Here is an 18,859-nt window from a genome sequence, read left to right on the forward strand (position 1 = left end):
CCCCTTATCGAGGGAGACAAGAGGACGCACCTTCCAAGTATGATTCCCTTTACCGAGGTAGACGCGCCTTTTACATAAGACGCTTTCTCTAAGGAAGAATACTTTTATTAAGGTGAACGCTCCTCTTAAAGATGATGCACCCTCCAAGGATGATTTCCCTTGTCGGGGTAGACGCATCTCGTATAGAGGATGCTCATGTCAAGGATGAATACCCTTATTGAGGCGGACACTCTTCTTATACAGGATGCGCCCTCCAAGGATGAACACCATTATCGAGGTGGACGCTTGTCTTATAGAAGACGTGCTCTCCAAGGATGATTCCTCTGGTCGAGGTAGACGCTCCTTCTACAAAGGACATACCCTCCAGTGAAGAATACCCTTATTAAGGTGGACACACTTATTATAGAGGATGCGCCCTCCAAAGATGATTCCCTTTGTCGAGGTAGACGCTCCCCTTACAAAGGAAGCACCCTCCAGACACGAATACCATTACTGAGGTACACGCGCCTCTTCATTTCCAGAATTGAGGGGCAGTGAAGATCTGTGGGAGGTTGCTAGGTTACACGACCGCGAATCTTCATTTCCCATGGTACCACTAAGTTATAATTATACTGTCAACAATTTTTTAATCATATATCTGACTTTTATCTAAATCATCCAATTTCGTTGCAGCAACTTCTTGATGTAAAATACCTTCCATCCAAGAAACTGTGTGATTGGTTTGGGTTACACACAAAAAGGCCAGAACTTCTTAAGGATCTTCCGGGATCGTTCTTTGATCTCGTGGACAAATGCCTTAAATTGAACCCAAGAACAAGAATAAGTGCAGAAGCTGCTCTTAAGCATGAGTTTTTTGCACCATGCCATGAGCAGCTAAAGCAACAGAGACAGCGAAGGCGACAAGTACTCAGCTCAAGGCCTCAAAGTTTGCAACTGAACTCTGGTTAGATACTCAACGTACCTCAGACTTGTGAAGGTTTACAGATTAGAGTGCTAAATGTAATAGTGCAAAATAGTCTGTCGTCTGATATCATGTGTCCGATATCATGTCGGACATGTAGAACAAGGTCTCTTCAAACCTGCATATAAAAGAAAAAAAATGCTAACTGAATGTAATCTACTCAAGTTTTTGTATTTAATTCTATCGGAGGAAATGGAAACTGAGGTTTGTGATGAACATAATATGGGAGGGTGCCAAAGGGTGCCAAAAGTTGGCTACTTTGGTTGGCACCCCGAGTCTCCAATGGCTAACAAGAATGTCATATCACCTCATGTCACATGAAATTTTGGCATTATTTTTAACACCCCATTGGAGATGCTCTTATAGATCCATTATATTTTAGTTACCGGAAATTATTCTAGCAAAATTGTATATAAGCTTTGTATGAGTTCATTCTCTGGAAGATAACACAACAACTATTATTCTTTTTCTTCTTAATGATAGATCTAGTTTACCTTATTTTCTTCTTATTTGTGCTCCATTAATGAAGTTTACATAGTATCAGAGCTAAGATCTCTATACTAATCATTTTTCAGATGATTACTGATCTTATTATCACGATCGTGATAATAATCTCTATAAATTCTTTGTTTCGTTTTTTTTTACAAATCTCTCTCGAATCTCTTGCAACATTTTATCTGTTGTTCATCATAATCTCTTGGTTAGCACATTAAATTGTAGAACCGTACATCGTTCTTACTGATCTAAGGTCTTAATAACGAATTCAATGTCATCTTACCGGAATGTAATTGCTGGAAATGCTTCTTCATCAACATCTACTTTCAATATCAATGCAAATCATCCGTACTTTCTACATCGCTCGCCTGATCATCCAAGATAATTTTGGTTACGATTATTTTTATTGGAGCAAAATTACAACTAGTGGTTTAGATCAATGAAGATTATATTATTATCAAAATTGGACTCAAAGAAGGTAGAAAAAGCTCTGTTGGATCCTGATTGGGTTTTAGCTATGCAGGAAGAGCTAAACCAATTTGAAAGGAACAAGGTATGGAAGTTGGTACCCAAGCCTAAAGAAAAGAATCCAATTGACACCAAGTGGGTATTCAGAAACAAGATGGATGAAAATGGCATAGTTGTCTTGAGAATGAAAAATAAGAGGTTGAGCTGTTGCTTATGGAGTTTGAGACAATCAAGTAAGAAAATGAATATCTATAAAACAAGCTAATGTGTGCCAATGAAATTGAAGCTGTGTTGAGGGAAAAGCTAGAGAAAAATGAAGTAAAACTGAAGTCTTTCAGGAATGCATCTAAGTTGGTAGGTTTGTATCATGAGAACAATAAGCCATGTGCTAACATAACCATTGGACTTGAATATGAAGCTTTGAATAGCAACAAAAAGGTTGAAGGTGACAGAGGCAAAAACATTACAAAAGAAGATGTCCCAATTATGCTGAGGAAAGTTGAATCACCCCTGTTCAAGGCTTGTGAAATTAATTTCAGTGAAAATGAGTTGGTGATTAAACAAGAGCTTGCAGATGAAGATGCTGAAAAGAAAAATAAAGAAAGCACTCATGCTGCTGAAATTAACAAAAAACCCATGGTCAACCAAAATTTTAAGACTCTAGTCAAGGAAATTAAAACTGAGAAAGCTAGAAAGAAAAGAAAGAATAGGAATGGGAAGATTGGGATAAACAAAAGTAATAATTTTGTATTTGTTGCAGATGCTCCAAGGAAACAATGTCAAGAATGTGGCTCTGTGAATCATCTAACTCACCTTTGCAAAAAGGTTGTTAGCAAGCCATAAGTGGGAGCATGCAAGTACAATGAAGCCAATGCAAATGATCCATACTCATTCTGTGACAAGTTTGACCGCATCCATTGCAACTTGAAAGTAATGAATAGTTGCCATAGCTGAGAGTAGACCTCAAAGAAGTGAATATTAGGTTTGTATCAAAAAAGGAGATTGCACAACAGTCCATAAATGTTATTCTTTCGGAATCTTCTAACTCTACTTCTGTTAAGTCTGTAAACAAGAAAAAAGTACCTAACATTGTTTGGTTTGACAAACACACTTAATCCTCATTATATGCAGGGCAAAATGAAGAAGGTCATATGGATCATAGAAAGTGGATGCTCAAGACATATGACATGTGATAAGGCCCTGCTATCACAGTTTGAGGAGATGGTTGTCCCATTAGTGACCTTTGGAGACAAAAATAAGGGATTCACAATGGAATTTAGGAAACTGATTTCTGGAAATGTTGTCATGGATGATGTAACACTGGTTGCTGGTTTGGAAGTGAATCTCCTGAGTGTCAGTTAATTTACAGACAAAGAATTCAATGTTTCATTTGACAAAGGAGAATGCTCAATCATCAGCAAAAAGATTAGTGAAGTTGCTCTGAAAGGAGCAAAAAAGGAAAGCCTGTTTATTACAGATTTACACTCAGCAAATAAGGAAGGAATTTGTTGCTTCTACACCAAGGCATCTGTCGAGCAAAACAAGCTGTGGCATAAAAAGCTCTCTCACCTGAACTACAAGGCAATAAGCACCCTGGTGAAAAAGGAGTTAGTGAGAGACATGCCAAATCTGGAGTTTGCTCAAAATAAAGTTTATGAGGCTTATCAAAAAGGCAAAATGAAGAAGTCAAGTCACAAGACTAAAACTATGAATTCTATAAGTGCACCTTTGCAACTTATCCACATGGACTTATTTAGACCATTTAATATCTTATCAATTTCAAGAAAGAAATATGCAATTGTGATGGTGGATGACTACTCAAGATACACATGGGTAGAATTCATGCATTCAAAAGATGAGACTCCACACATCATTATTGAACACATTAAGAAGATTGAGAAGCAGGCTGAAGATCAGAATTGTGTAAAAAGATTTAGGAGTCACAATGACACAGACTTCAGGAATGCAACCTAGAATGAATTCTGCAAGGAAAAATGCATTGTTCAGGAATTTTCAGCAGCTATGACACCTCAGCAAAAAAATAGAACATTAGTGGAGGCTGCTAGAACAATACTACAAGATGCAAAACTACCAAGAAGTTTTTGGGAAGAAGCTGTCAACACTGCATGTTATACTCAAAGCAGATATCTCATTAATAGACAACGATCAAAGCAATAATAGTATCATCAAAGAACAGACGGAGACATAGTAGTATTAAGACATTGATGGACAAAAATGGGCTTTTAGTAGGCTGAGAAACATGATTAAGGGGAAACGATGGTAGAGTACTTAAATGGCTTATTTAAGGCAACTGATAAAGAATTGAATGCGATAGTGAACTATATTGAACCGGGAATTACAAGTGATTAGAAATAGTGAATTAATCACCCCACTCGAAGTGTCAGAGGTGAAGAAAACACTATTTAATATGCATCTAGACAAGTCTCTGGGTCCGAATGGCATAAGTCCCGACTTTTATCAGAAATTTTGGAGCATAGTCGGCATTGATATTATCAGAATGGATCGGAACTTTTTTAGTACAGATAAGTTTGTGGATTGTGTGACAGAGACAAACATTGTGACATCTCTAAAAAAGAAAAATCCTATAGTTATTACTACGGGTGAGTAAGACCGGATATTCGATCTGGTTTTGAAATACGGATTGAATATCTGATTTTTAGGATCAGTATAATTCTATTATGTATCCATATCCATTTTAACCGGGTATCTGAATATCCGGATACCCATATTCGGATACCCGATTTAACCGGACCAGAAATGGAATTACCCGGATCCGATTAAAACTTACTAAACTTATGCATTTTATCAATTATCCAGGGCTGAAAGGATTAACTTAACTAATGTTTCTACCCCGCATTCAAATATAAAATTCATTATAATATCAATAGCATGATACACATTAACTCTTGACTCATGTAGCTTACTGCATGTGAATATGTGAAGACACACTCCTATATTTTGAGTTCAGGTGGTAGCCAGGTGCTTGCAACTTGCAAACTAATGTCAAAATGCTATAATTTTCTTAGAGTTGTTCATATTCTTACCGGAATAGTCATCTTATAAGTATTAATATATGTGATCAATTCAAGTCCTGGATGCTTATGCACATGTCTACTACTTTATTCCTTAACCTTAAAGAATGAAAAGATAGGTGGGGTATGACTATAACTGTATAAGTTTAGATACTCAGGGTCAGCAACAAACTTTAAAATCATAATATATTTTAAAAAATATTAGTTATCATGTATATAATATATATTATTAATTTTTTATTAAAAAAATTTAAAATCGGATCGGATCCGGATATTCGATTTTATGAAAAGCTGTGATCCGAATCCGAATTTATTAAAAAAACTGGATCGGATATCCGGTCCGGATTTTCGGATTGGTTATCCAAATTTCTGGATTTTTTGAAACGGATATCGGAACGAAAATACGGATAATCCCGTTTTCGGATTTTTGTGCTCACCCCTAGTTATGACCGAGCTTCGCCTTATTTTTTTTTACAATGTGAGTTACAAAATAGTGTCAAAAATGTTGGCCAGTATAATGAAGAAGGTGTTACATGGAACTATCTCTTAGACATACACTACAAAAAAACGGCTAAATACAACCGTTCAAAAATGGTTCTATTTAGCTAAATACGACTGGAAACGGTTGTATTTAACTAAATACAACCGGTTTTTGGACCGGTTGAAAAGGCTCGAGTCATATTTAGTAAATCAGTTGAATTTTGTACTAAATACAACCGACAAATATGACCGGCCAAATACAACCGCATAAATACGACCGGATAAATAAAACCGAAGACGGTTGAAATTAAATTTCCTTTTAAAATTATAAAATCCCTCCCAAAAAAATTAAATTTTCTAAAATATTTTAAAAGCCCACCAAAAACATAAATTCAACCGTATGTGGTTAAAAATATGAAATTAAATTCAACCGTATCTGGTCATATTAACTAATATCAATTTAAAAATAATAATTAGAAAAAATTCCAATTTAATTTTTAATAAAATAAAATTAATTTTTTGTCCTTTACTTTCCGGCCAACAACCGGGCTTTTTCTCCGGGCCGCCGCCTTCTTCCTCCATTATTATTCAAGCACCACAGTAATAGTAGAAAGCCTTCTTGTAAATGGTACAAGAACCATGTTGTACCTACCTTCCATTTTTCACTTTTTTCAAGTTTTCTCAACATATGAATCTTCATCCAGTGCTCTCTCTCTCTCCCCCCATCCCCCCTCCCCCATATCTGCGGTCCTGCCGTCCTTCTATTCTCCGTCATCACATCTCGCAAATTTTCGGGTTAACACACCACCCACCCACTCGCCACATATACATACACACCTGAAACAAAACAAGGGTTGATGAAACAATCACCCAAAAGAAAACGAAACCAGTGAGAAAACACATACCTGTATTTTGGCCGGAAAAAACCAACGACGGGGAGTGCATGGTGAGAGAAAAAGAGAGGGGGAAGTGGTGCGCGTGGCTGACAAACGGGGGGGGGGGGATTTTGGGGTAAAAACGTTTTGATTTATAATTTAATTGCTTTGACTTCTAATTTTGTTTGTTCAATCAGACCATTGGATTGTTACCTGAGGGGACAAATTTCGTCCGTTATATTTCATTTACGGGGATCACTGATGTGGCTTAAAATACAACTGCAATTGGTTGAATTTAGGAGTGTGTATTTAAATATTTTTATTTATACTATTATTCTATAATTTGTTTTATTTTATAGAACACATAAATTATAATTAATTAATACTAGCCTATAATCCGTGCGATGCACGGGTTCACACGAGTTATTTTTAATATTACATAATTTTTTTAAATTTAATTTGAAGTAAAAATTTTAAATTATGAAACTTATTTATTTGAAATTTTAATAATATGATTTGATAATACTTATTAATATACACATAGATATATAAGTTAGTGGTACTACACTTTTTTACAAATATCTCATGAATCTCTTGCAACATTTTATCTGTTGTTCATCATAATCTCTTGGTTAGCACATTAAATTGCAGAACCGTACATCGTTCTTACTGATCTAAGAACTTAATAATGAATTCAATGTCATCTTATCGAAATGTAATTGCTGGAAATACTTCTTCATCAACATCTACTTTCAATATCAATGCAAATCATCCGTACTTTCTACATCGCTCGCCTGATCATCCAGGATAATTTTGGTTACAATTATTTTAATTGGAGCAAAATTACAACTAGTGGTTTAGATCAATGAAGATTATATTATTATCAAAATTGGAGCTAGGTCTTATGCCCAAAATTTGGTATAAATATTGTTCGGGTCAAATTCGGGTCAACTGGACTCAAAGAAGGTAGAAAAAGCTCTATTGGATCCTGATTGGGTTTTAGCTATGCAGGAAGAGCTAAACCAATTTGAAAGGAACAAGGTATGGAAGCTGGTACCCAAGCCTAAAGGAAAGAATCCAATTGACACCAAGTGGGTATTCAGAAACAAGATGGATGAAAATGACATAGTTGTCTTGAGAATGAAAAATAAGAGGTTGACCTGTTGCTTATGGAGTTTGAGACAATCAAGTAAGAAAATGAATATCTAAAAAACAAGCAAAAGTGTGCCAATAAAATTGAAGCTGTGTTGAGGGAAAAGCTAGAGAAAAATGAAGTGAAACTGAAGTCTTTCAGGAATGCATCTAAGTTGGTTGGTTTGTATTATGAGAACAATAAGCCATGTGCTAACATAGCCATTGGACTTGAATATGAAGCTTTGAATAGCAACAAAAAGGTTGAAGGTGACAGAGGCAAAAACATTGCAAAAGAAGATGTCCCAATTATGCTGAGGAAAGTTGAATCACCCCTGTTCAAGGCTTGTGAAATTAATTTCAGTGAAAATGAGTTGGTGATTAAACAAGAGCTTGCAGATGAAGATGCTGAAAAGAAAAATAAAGAAAGCACTCATGTTGCTGAAATTAACAAAAAGCCCATGGTCAACCAAAATTTTAAGACTCTAGTCAAGGAAATTAAAACTGAGAAAGCTAGAAAGAAAAGAAAGAATAGGAATGGGAAGATTGGGATAAACAAAAGTAATAATTTTGTATTTGTTGCAGATGCTCCAAGGAAACAATGTCAAGAATGTGGCTCTGTAAATCATCTAACTCACCTTTGCAAAAAGGTTGTTAGCAAGCCATAAGTGGGAGCATGCAAGTACAATGAAGCCAATGCAAATGATCCATACTCATTCTGTGACAAGTTTGACCGCATCCATTGCAACTTGAAAGTAATGAATAGTTGCCATAGCTGAGAGTAGACCTCAAAGAAGTGAATATTAGGTTTGTATCAAAAAAGGAGACTGCACAACAGTCCATAAATGTTATTCTTTCGGAATCTTCCAACTCTACTTCTGTTAAGTCTGTAAACAAGAAAAAAGTACCTAACATTGTTTGGTTTGATAAACACACTTAATCCTCATTATATGCAGGGCAAAATGAAGAAGGTCATATGGATCATAAAAAGTGGATGCTCAAGACATATAATATGTGATAAGGCCCTGCTATCACAGTTTGAGGAGATGGTTGTCCCATTAGTGACCTTTGGAGACAAAAATAAGGGATTCACAATGGAATTTAGGAAACTGATTTCTGTAAATGTTGTCATAGATGATGTAACACTGGTTGCTTGTTTGGAAGTGAATCTCCTGAGTGTCAGTTAATTTACAGACAAAGAATTCAATGTTTCATTTGACAAAGGAGAATGCTCAATCATCAGCAAAAAGATTAGTGAAGTTGCTCTGAAAGGAGCAAAAAAGAAAAGCCTGTTTATTACAGATTTACACTCAGCAAATAAGGAAGGAATTTGTTGCTTCTACACCAAGGCATCTGTCGAGCAAAACAAGCTGTGGCATAAAAAGCTCTCTCACCTGAACTACAAGGCAATAAGCACCCTGGTGAAAAAGGAGTTAGTGAGAGACATTCCAAATCTGGAGTTTGCTCAAAATAAAGTTTATGAGGCTTATCAAAAAGGCAAAATGAAGAAGTCAAGTCACAAGACTAAAACTATGAATTCTATAAGTGCACCTTTGCAACTTATCCACATGGACTTATTTAGACCATTTAATGTCTTATCAATTTCAAGAAAGAAATATGCAATTGTGATGGTGGATGACTACTCAAGATACACATGGGTAGAATTCATGCATTCAAAAGATGAGACTCCACACATCATTATTGAACACATTAAGAAGATTGAGAAGCAGGCTGAAGATCAGAATTGTGTAAAAAGATTTAGGAGTGACAATGACACAGACTTCAGGAATGCAACCTAGAATGAATTCTGCAAGGAAAAATGCATTGTTCAGGAATTTTCAGCAGCTATGACACCTCAGCAAAAAAATAGAACATTAGTGGAGGCTGCTAGAACAATACTACAAGATGCAAAACTACCAACAAGTTTTTGGGAAGAAGCTGTCAACACTGCATGTTATACTCAAAGCAGATATCTCATTAATAGACAACGATCAAAGCAATAATAGTATCATCAAAGAACAGACGGAGACATAGTAGTATTAAGACATTGATGGATAAAAATGGGCTTTTAGTAAGCTGAGAAACATGATTAAGGGGAAACGATGGTAGAGTACTTAAATGGCTTATTTAAGGCAACTGATAAAGAATTGAATACGATAGTGAACTATATTGAACCGGGAATTACAAGTGATTAGAAATAGTGAATTAATCACCCCACTCGAAGTGTCAAAGGTGAAGAAAACACTATTTAATATGCATCTAGACAAGTCTCTGGGTCCGAATGGCATAAGTCCCGGCTTTTATCAGAAGTTTTGGAGCATAGTCGGCATTGATATTATCAGAATGGATCAGAACTTTTTTAGTACAGATAAGTTTGTGGATTGTGTGACAGAGACAAACATTGTGACAACTCTAAAAAAGAAAAATCCTACAGTTATTACTACGGGTGAGTAAGACCGGATATTCGATCTGGTTTTGAAATACGGATTGAATATCTGATTTTTAAGATCACTATAATTCTATTATGTATCCATATCCATTTTAACCGGGTATCCGAATATCCGGATACCCATATTCGGATACCCGATTTAACCGGACCAGAAATGGAATTACCCGGATCCGATTAAAACTTACTAAACTTATGCATTTTATCAATTATCCCGGGCTGAAAGGATTAACTTAACTAATGTTTCTACCCCGCATTCAAATATAAAATTCATTATAATATCAATAGCATGATACACATTAGCTCTTGACTCATGTAGCTTACTGCATGTGAATATGTGAAGACACACTCCTATATTTTGAGTTCAGGTGGTAGCCAGGTGCTTGCAACTTGCAAACTAATGTCAAAATGCTATAATTTTCTTAGAGTTGTTCATATTCTTACCGGAATAGTCAACTTATAAGTATTAATATATGTGATCAATTCAAGTCCTGGATGCTTATGCACATGTCTACTACTTTATTCCTTAACCTTAAAGAATGAAAAGATAGGTGGGGTATGACTATAACTGTATAAGTTTAGATACTCAGGGTCAGTAACAAACTTTAAAATCATAATATATTTTAAAAAATATTAGTTATCATGTATATAATATATATAATTAATTTTTTATTAAAAAAATTTAAAATCGGATCGGATCCGGATATCAGATTTTATGAAAAGCTGTGATTCGAATCCGAATTTATTAAAAAAACTGGATCGGATATCTGGTCCGGATTTTCGGATTGGTTATCCAAATTTCTGGATTTTTTAAAATGGATATCGGAACGAAAATACGGATAATCCCGTTTTCGGATTTTTATGCTCACCCCTAGTTATGACCGAGCTTCGCCTTATTTCTTTATACAATGTGAGTTACAAAATAGTGTCAAAAATGTTGGCCAGTATAATGAAGAAGGTGTTAACATGGAACTATCTCTTAGACATACACTACAAAAAAAAACGGCTAAATACAACCGTTCAAAAATGGTTCTATTTAGCTAAATACGACTGGAAACGGTTGTATTTAACTAAATACAACCGGTTTTTGGACCGGTTGAAAAGGCTCGAGTCATATTTAGTAAATCAGTTGAATTTTGTACTAAATACAACCGACAAATATGACCGGCCAAATACAACCGCATAAATACGACCGGATAAATAAAACCGAAGACGGTTGAAATTAAATTTCCTTTTAAAATTATAAAATCCCTCCCAAAAAAATTAAATTTTCTAAAATATTTTAAAAGCCCACCAAAAACATAAATTCAACCGTATGTGGTTAAAAATATGAAATTAAATTCAACCGTATCTGGTCATATTAACTAATATCAATTTAAAAATAATAATTAGAAAAAATCCCAATTTAATTTTTAATAAAATAAAATTAATTTTTTGTCCTTTACTTTCCGGCCAACAACCGGGCTTTTTCTCCGGGTCGCCGCCTTCTTCCTCCATTATTATTCAAGCACCAAAGTAATAGTAGAAAGCCTTCTTGTAAATGGTACAAGAACCATGCTGTACCTACCTTCCATTTTTCACTTTTCTCAAGTTTTCTCAACATATGAATCTTCATCCAGTGCTCTCTCTCTCTCTCTCCCCCCATCCCCCCTCCCCCCTATCTGCGGTCCTGCCGTCCTTCTATTCTCCGTCATCACATCTCGCAAATTTTCGGGTTAACACACCACCCACCCACTCGCCACATATACATACACACCTGAAACAAAACAAGGGTTGATGAAACAGTCACCCAAAAGAAAACGAAACCAGTGAGAAAACACATACCTGTATTTTGGCCGGAAAAAACCAACGACGGGGAGTGCATGGTGAGAGAAAAAGAGAGGGGGAAGTGGTGCGCGTGGCTGACAAACGGGGGGGGGGGGATTTTGGGGTAAAAACGTTTTGATTTATAATTTAATTGCTTTGACTTCTAATTTTGTTTGTTCAATCAGACCATTGGATTATTACCTGAGGGGACAAATTTCGTCCGTTATATTTCATTTACGGGGATCACTGATGTGGCTCAAAATACAACTGCAATTGGTTGAATTTAGGAGTGTGTATTTAAATATTTTTATTTATACTATTATTCTATAATTTGTTTTATTTTATAGAACACATAAATTATAATTAATTAATACTAGCCTATAATCCGTGCGATGCACGGGTTCGCACGGGTTATTTTTAATATTACATAATTTTTTTAAATTTAATTTGAAGTAAAAATTTTAAATTATGAAACTTATTTATTTGAAATTTTAATAATATGATTTGATAATACTTATTAATATACACATAGATATATAAGTTAGTGGTACTACACTTTTTAAAAATAATGTAATAATTGAAATTTATATTTTTATTGATATTTATAGGTATATTTACGAAATATTAATAGTTGACTATCGAATCATCAATATCGGACTAAACACTATTAAAAAGTACTTGTCAAACTACTACTTGATTGTCAAACTACTACGTGACGTTGATGATGAGTCCGATTATGGGCTAATCGTTATCGTGGGGTTCTAGCAGATTTATTTATGGATTTCTTTAGTTAATTTGTTTCGATGCCTTAGTGTGTGGTGATTGTATGATAACCTAGTATTGGTTGTGCTTATTCGTCTTATGACCGTCGCGAACTTATAAGATAGTGTGTTAATCTTTAATGAAGCGACAATGAATTTAAGGATTTAGAACTTGCCATGCTAGCATAGGTTCATGTGTTATTATTATGCATGATTCGTAGGTAATTTTAACCATCTTACTTGCCCTATGTAATCACGAGGGATAACTTTTGCATTAAGCCATTATGTTATCAAATTCTATAGACATATAGGGTCTCAATATAATTGGTGTCTATTCAGCTTCTATCACTTTTGTGGATATCTGGTAGTATGTTATTCGTGCAACGAAAGTTGGCATTTAGCAGTTTCGTGTTATCTGATTAGTATCATCACCATTGCATGTTATGGTTAAGAACGAAAAGGCTATTGAATGAAGTATTTAATAAAGTTAGAATCCCATGTTTGTGTTTTATATTATTCAACTCTCTTTAATCTCTTACTTAATATTCTCTAGTATAATTCTTAATAGTTAATCGTAGTATAATCAAAACCCAAATTTGTTATTCATCTTAGCATTGAATAATAGCCATATCATTGTTGCATAAGTGCATAAATCACAAAGTTAACCTAAACCAGTCTCTGTGGGAACGAACTAGAAATAATTCTATATTACTTGCGAACGCGTATACTTACGTGAATTATTAGCGCGCATTAGCGACTAACAGTATGTCTTGTATCCTTATTAATACCTTCAATAAGGACATTGAATATTTTAAGTTTGGGGTGATAATTAAGGAATATTTGTGTGTAAGTCCATATAGATGCATATTCATGATAGTTTAGTTCATATAGTTTGCATATTTGTCATGTAGTTATTTGTTTTTGTTTTTGTTTTGCATATTTGTTATCATGTTAGTATGTTACATATAGTTGTATTGATATTATATCATGATTCCTTAGGTTGCTTTTCCGAATAATTTGTTATGTTGATTCGAGTGTAGTGATGTTGTATAAAGGAATGTTAAAATGAATTAATTTACATGCTAGAAACAAGAAAATTTTAATAAAGTCTTATTGGTTTGCTTTTGAGCTAGATCATGATCATATTTGTTATTTGTTGAGATTTAATCACTTGGTTATATTTAGGATTTTTGGTATTCTCTTAATGGCAAAATAATACTGAATTTTAAATTGGAGAAAAGCAGGATTTCATTGCTAGTTCTGAATAAGGCTAGGCGTCAAATGGCTAGTAGCCGGCTCATATTTATATGAGTAGTCTAGGGTTGAGCGAGATGGAGCGAAACACACTGGTTCAAAACATGAGAAAAAAAAAGAAAAAAATATGTGTTATGCATAATTGATCATGAGTGGGCTCTTTAATACTCGAGTTATTAAGTTCTAGGGGACTTTTTGCCTAGTAACCTAAGGCTTTTATAGTTGGGATCCGCTAACCTAACGCTCGCTACATGGGTATTATTGCATAAGTCTTTTGTGGACCTCACTCATTGCACGATCAAATAAGCATATATGTGTTTTGTTATGTGTAGCAATAAAAGCATAAATCCTTGTATAACTCCGATAGCATTGAAGTGTTGTCAGTCATTTTGAGTTTATCATTTATTCTATTTATAACATTGTGATTGTCTTGACGAGAGGTGTGTTATGATTATTGATCTAGTTTCGAGAGTATATCTGTTAAGCAATAGCACACACGCTCGTTTTTGGCTTGTGAGTTGAATTGTGGGATTTGATTGAATTTTGTGCAAATAATTGCATTATTTGAGATGTTTCTTGTTGATTGGTTTAGTTATTCTAAGGGGATCATTGCATTCATAATAGTTGAATTCATGCATTAGGTTGTTTTATAGTTTTTGAGTCTGTTTATGCTTGGGGACAAGCACCGATTCAAGTTTGGAGGTGTCATAAGTGGATTTTATATCTACTTGGAACGCTTCATTACAAGCTTAAGTTGGTGTTTTGGACTCAAGTTGGTGGTATTTTTTATATGTTTTTGTGTTATTGCATTTCAGGCATCAGTTAAATGAAGAAAGGAGCTTTTCAAGGAAATATACTGAAAAAAGTTAATAATTGGAAGCCTAGGACATTTTCAAGTTGTAGAGAATCTCGTTAGCTTCGCGTGGGCAGTTGAATCGCCTAATTCTGACGGGCAGAATTCAAGATACGGCCAAAAGAAGAATCAGCAGAAAAATCGAGAACCCAAGCGCGGCCGCCCCCAAAACCAGCGCGGCCGCCCCGCCTTTCTGCCAAAAAATGGCGCGCCCGCTGATTTTAGCGTGGCATCCCCGCCCTTGCCCCAAAATCCTGATTTTAGTATAATTTGATGATTTTGAGGGTCCAGGTCCACTAGGGGCTTATATATAGTGATAAAGAGAAGTTTTTAACAACAAGGATATAGGGGAGAGAAATAAGAAGACCTAGAGAGCACGATACGGCTACGGAGAAGAAGAATTTTGTTTTCTTTAGTATAGTTGATACTTGGATGCTTGTTTTCGGGTTGTCTTTGAACCGTAGTACTCTTATAGTGTTAATTATCATGCTTTCTTTTGAACCCATGGTGACGATGAGTTCGGTTATGAACTAATCGTTATCGTGGGGTTCTAACGAATTTACTATTGGATTTCTATAGTTAATTTATTTCAATATCTTGGTGTGTGGTGATTGATTGATATCCTAGTCTTGGTTGTGCTTATTTGTCTTATGTGCGTAGCTAACATATAAGATAGCGTGTTAATCTCTATTGAAGAGACAGTGAATATAGAGGTTTAGAACTTGCCATGCTAGCATAGGTTCATGTATAATTGTTATGCATGATTCATAGGTAATTTTAACCATCTTACTTGCCCTATGTAATCACGATAGATAACTTGCGCATTAAACCTTTATGTTGTCAAATTCTATAGACATATAGGGTCTTAACATAATTGATGTCTATTCAGCTTCTATCTCTTTTGTGGATGTCTGGTAGTAGGGTATTCGTACAACGAAAGTTGGAGTTTACTAGTTTCGTGTTATCTGATTAGTTATCATCACCATTGCATGCTAAGGTTAAGAACAATGACTTTGAATGAAGTATTTAATGAAGTTAGAATCCCATGTTTGTCTCATATAGTTAATTCAATCACTTTTATTCTTAGTTAATTGTATGTTAGTTTAATCTTAGTTATAAACATCTCAAATTGTTACTTATCTTAGCATTGAACGATAACCATACATTGTTGCATAGGTGCATAATCTAAACTTAACCTAAACCAGTCCCTATGGGAACGAACTTGATTTATATCTTATACTACTTGCGAACGCGTATACTTGCGTATAATTTTGGCGCGTGTTTTCGCCCTAACAATCATCACCGTAGGACGCGCTTTGAGGAGGAGGCTCAAACAGAACCAAAGACTAGCTCTCCGATCTTCAAGTAATAAATAATCTTCAAAATAGTTTCAACAAATAACCCAGATGAGTCCTCTTAGGTCAAATAGTTGAATCCAAAGGTTTATATAATATAACCTTTGAGGCTAAAAAATATGAAACTAAACCACATAAAGTCATTTATTGAGGTTGAGTAAACCTCTGATACATGGAGGATGTCCCTTGTTGGTGAGGGTGATCCTTCCATAAAAAACAAACATAATTCCTTCAACTACTACTTCATATTTGACTTCTTACTTCTTTCCAAATTATAATTCCAAATTATTGATCTCGTATTTTCCACAAATAATATGATTCATTTATTCATACTTGGAGGGAGCGTCCTCTGCAAGATGAGCGTCTATCTCAGCAAGGGGAATCATCCTTGAAAAGCGCGTAATCTGTAAGAGGAGTGTTCACCTCAACAAGGGTATTCATCCTTGAAAGGTGCCCTCTATAAGAGGAGCGTCTACCTCTTCAAGGGAATCATTCTTGGAGGGCGCGTCCTTTGTAAGACTAGCATCTACCTCGATAAGGGGAATCACCCTTGGAGGGTGCGTCCTGCTGTAAGAGGAGCGTCCACCTCAACAAGGGTATTCATCCTTGGAGGTAGCGTCCTCTATACGAGGTGCGTCTACCTCGATAAAGGGAATCGTCCTTGGAGGGTGTGTCCTCTGTAAGAGAAGCGTCTCTTCGACAAAGGGAATCGTCCTTGTAGGGCGTGTATTCTATAAGAGGCGCATCTACCTCCACAAGGGTATTCATACTTGGAGGGCACGTCATTTGTAAGAGACGCGTCTACCTCAACAAGGGTATTCATCCTTGGAGAGAGCCTTCTCTATAAGAGGCATGTCTATCTCGATAAGGGGACTCATCCTTGGAGGGAGCTTCCTCTATAAGAGGCTTGTCTACCTCGACATGGGTATTCATAATTGGATGGATCTTTATTTATAAGAGGTTCTTCTACCTCGATAAAGGTATTCATCCTTAAAGGGTGCATCTTCTATAAGAGGAGTGTCTACCTCGACAAGAGGAATCATCTTTGGAGGGCGCGTCCTCTTTATGAGGTGCGTCTATCTCAACAAGGGGAATCACCCTTGGAGGGTGCGTCCTTTATAAGAGGAGCGTCTTCCTCAACATGGGTATTCATTCTTAGAAGATGTGTCTTCTATACAAGGCGCGTCTACATCGACAACGGGAATCATCCTTGAAGGGCGCATACTCTATAAGAGGAGCGTCTCATCTATAAGAGGAATCGTTATAGGAGGATGTATCTTCTGTCAGAGGTGCGTCTACCTCCACAAGGGTATTCATCTTTGGAGAAAGCTTCTTCTATAAAAGGCACGTCTACCTCGACAAGGATATTCATCTTTGGATGACACGTCTTCTGTAAGAGGCGCGTGTACCTCAGTAATGGTATTCGTGTCTGGAGGGTGCTTCCTTTGTAAGGGGAGCGTCTACCTCGACAAAGGGAATCATCTTTGGAGGGCGCATCCTCTATAATAAGTGTGTCCACCTTAATAAGGGTATTCTTCACTGGAGGGTATGTCCTTTGTAGAAGGAGCGTCTACCTCGACCAGAGGAATCATCCTTGGAGAGCACGTCTTCTATAAGACAAGCGTCCACCTCGATAATGGTGTTCATCCTTGGAGGGCGCATCCTGTATAAGAAGAGTGTCCGCCTCAATAAGGGTATTCATCCTTGACATGAGCATCCTCTATACGAGATGCGTCTACCCCGACAAGGGAAATCATCCTTGGAGGGTGCATCATCTTTAAGAGGAGCGTTCACCTTAATAAAAGTATTCTTCCTTAGAGAAAGCGTCTTATGTAAAAGGCGCGTCTACCTCGGTAAAGGGAATCATACTTGGAAGGTGCGTCCTCTTGTCTCCCTCGATAAGGGGAATCATCATTGGTGGGCGCGTCCTCTATATGAGGAGCGTCTACCTCGACCAGGGTTTTCGACAGAATCTTCATATAACAAAACCAAATCCAATATCAACATTTTTAAGAGGCTTCCACATTCAACAAAACTCAAGGGATGCAGAAACTATCTTATGTAGAAGCATTTTTTAACGAGGCATCTCACGAAGTGGCATCCAATAAAGAACATCTCACGCTTGAAGGAATTTTCTTGAAGTTGAGTGTTCCCCTAAACTTGGGTGTTTTCAGGACCTTGGGCGTCTCCCTATTTTTAGAAAAATCCATATATCTTACGCATGTGGCAATATTTAGCACCACGAAACTAATATGAGGTTCCCTTCCCCCCCTCCCCCCGCGAGCTTGCGCCCTCTCGGAAGTACCTTGTAGCCTTATATTTCTCATCTTTTTCTGAAGCATCTCTCATTATTTCTTCTTGTAAAAATAACCAGATGACCTTGGTAATCATACTGAAAGAAAAAGCCTTGGCATGTGAGAGTGATATGCTCAGGGCGCACCCTGAAGAGTCACTCAGATTATTGAGGATGTGAGGGCACGTTCACTGAAGTTAAACTCTCTACATACTAGGAAGATCATTGTACTTTATTTGCTTCTTTCCAAATCATGCCTGTAATTTTGAGGAAGATGACATAGATATTTCAGTGAAGACGCACCTTAAGAGAGATGGCCTTGGAAAGGTTACTTATAACTGCTGAGGATATAATATTACATTATTCTATGGAGGAGTTCACTCATGTCCTAGGGCCTCACCTTGAAAATCAAGGGGAACATCCTAGGATTCATGGTAGTTTTATTCTGACAGTTTCTTCTCTTCTAAAGTTCCAATATTAAGATTCTCAAAGCACAACTGCTATTAAGAAAATCTGAAAAACCATACCCATACAAGAGTATGAGCACTTTGACTCAAAAGCTGATGAGTCACTAACTGATATCTAAGATTCATGGTACCTCTACTCTGATAGCATTTGTCATATTTAA

Source organism: Apium graveolens, unplaced genomic scaffold (assembly GCF_009905375.1).
Source record: "Apium graveolens cultivar Ventura unplaced genomic scaffold, ASM990537v1 ctg200, whole genome shotgun sequence".
Lineage (NCBI taxonomy): Eukaryota > Viridiplantae > Streptophyta > Magnoliopsida > Apiales > Apiaceae > Apium > Apium graveolens.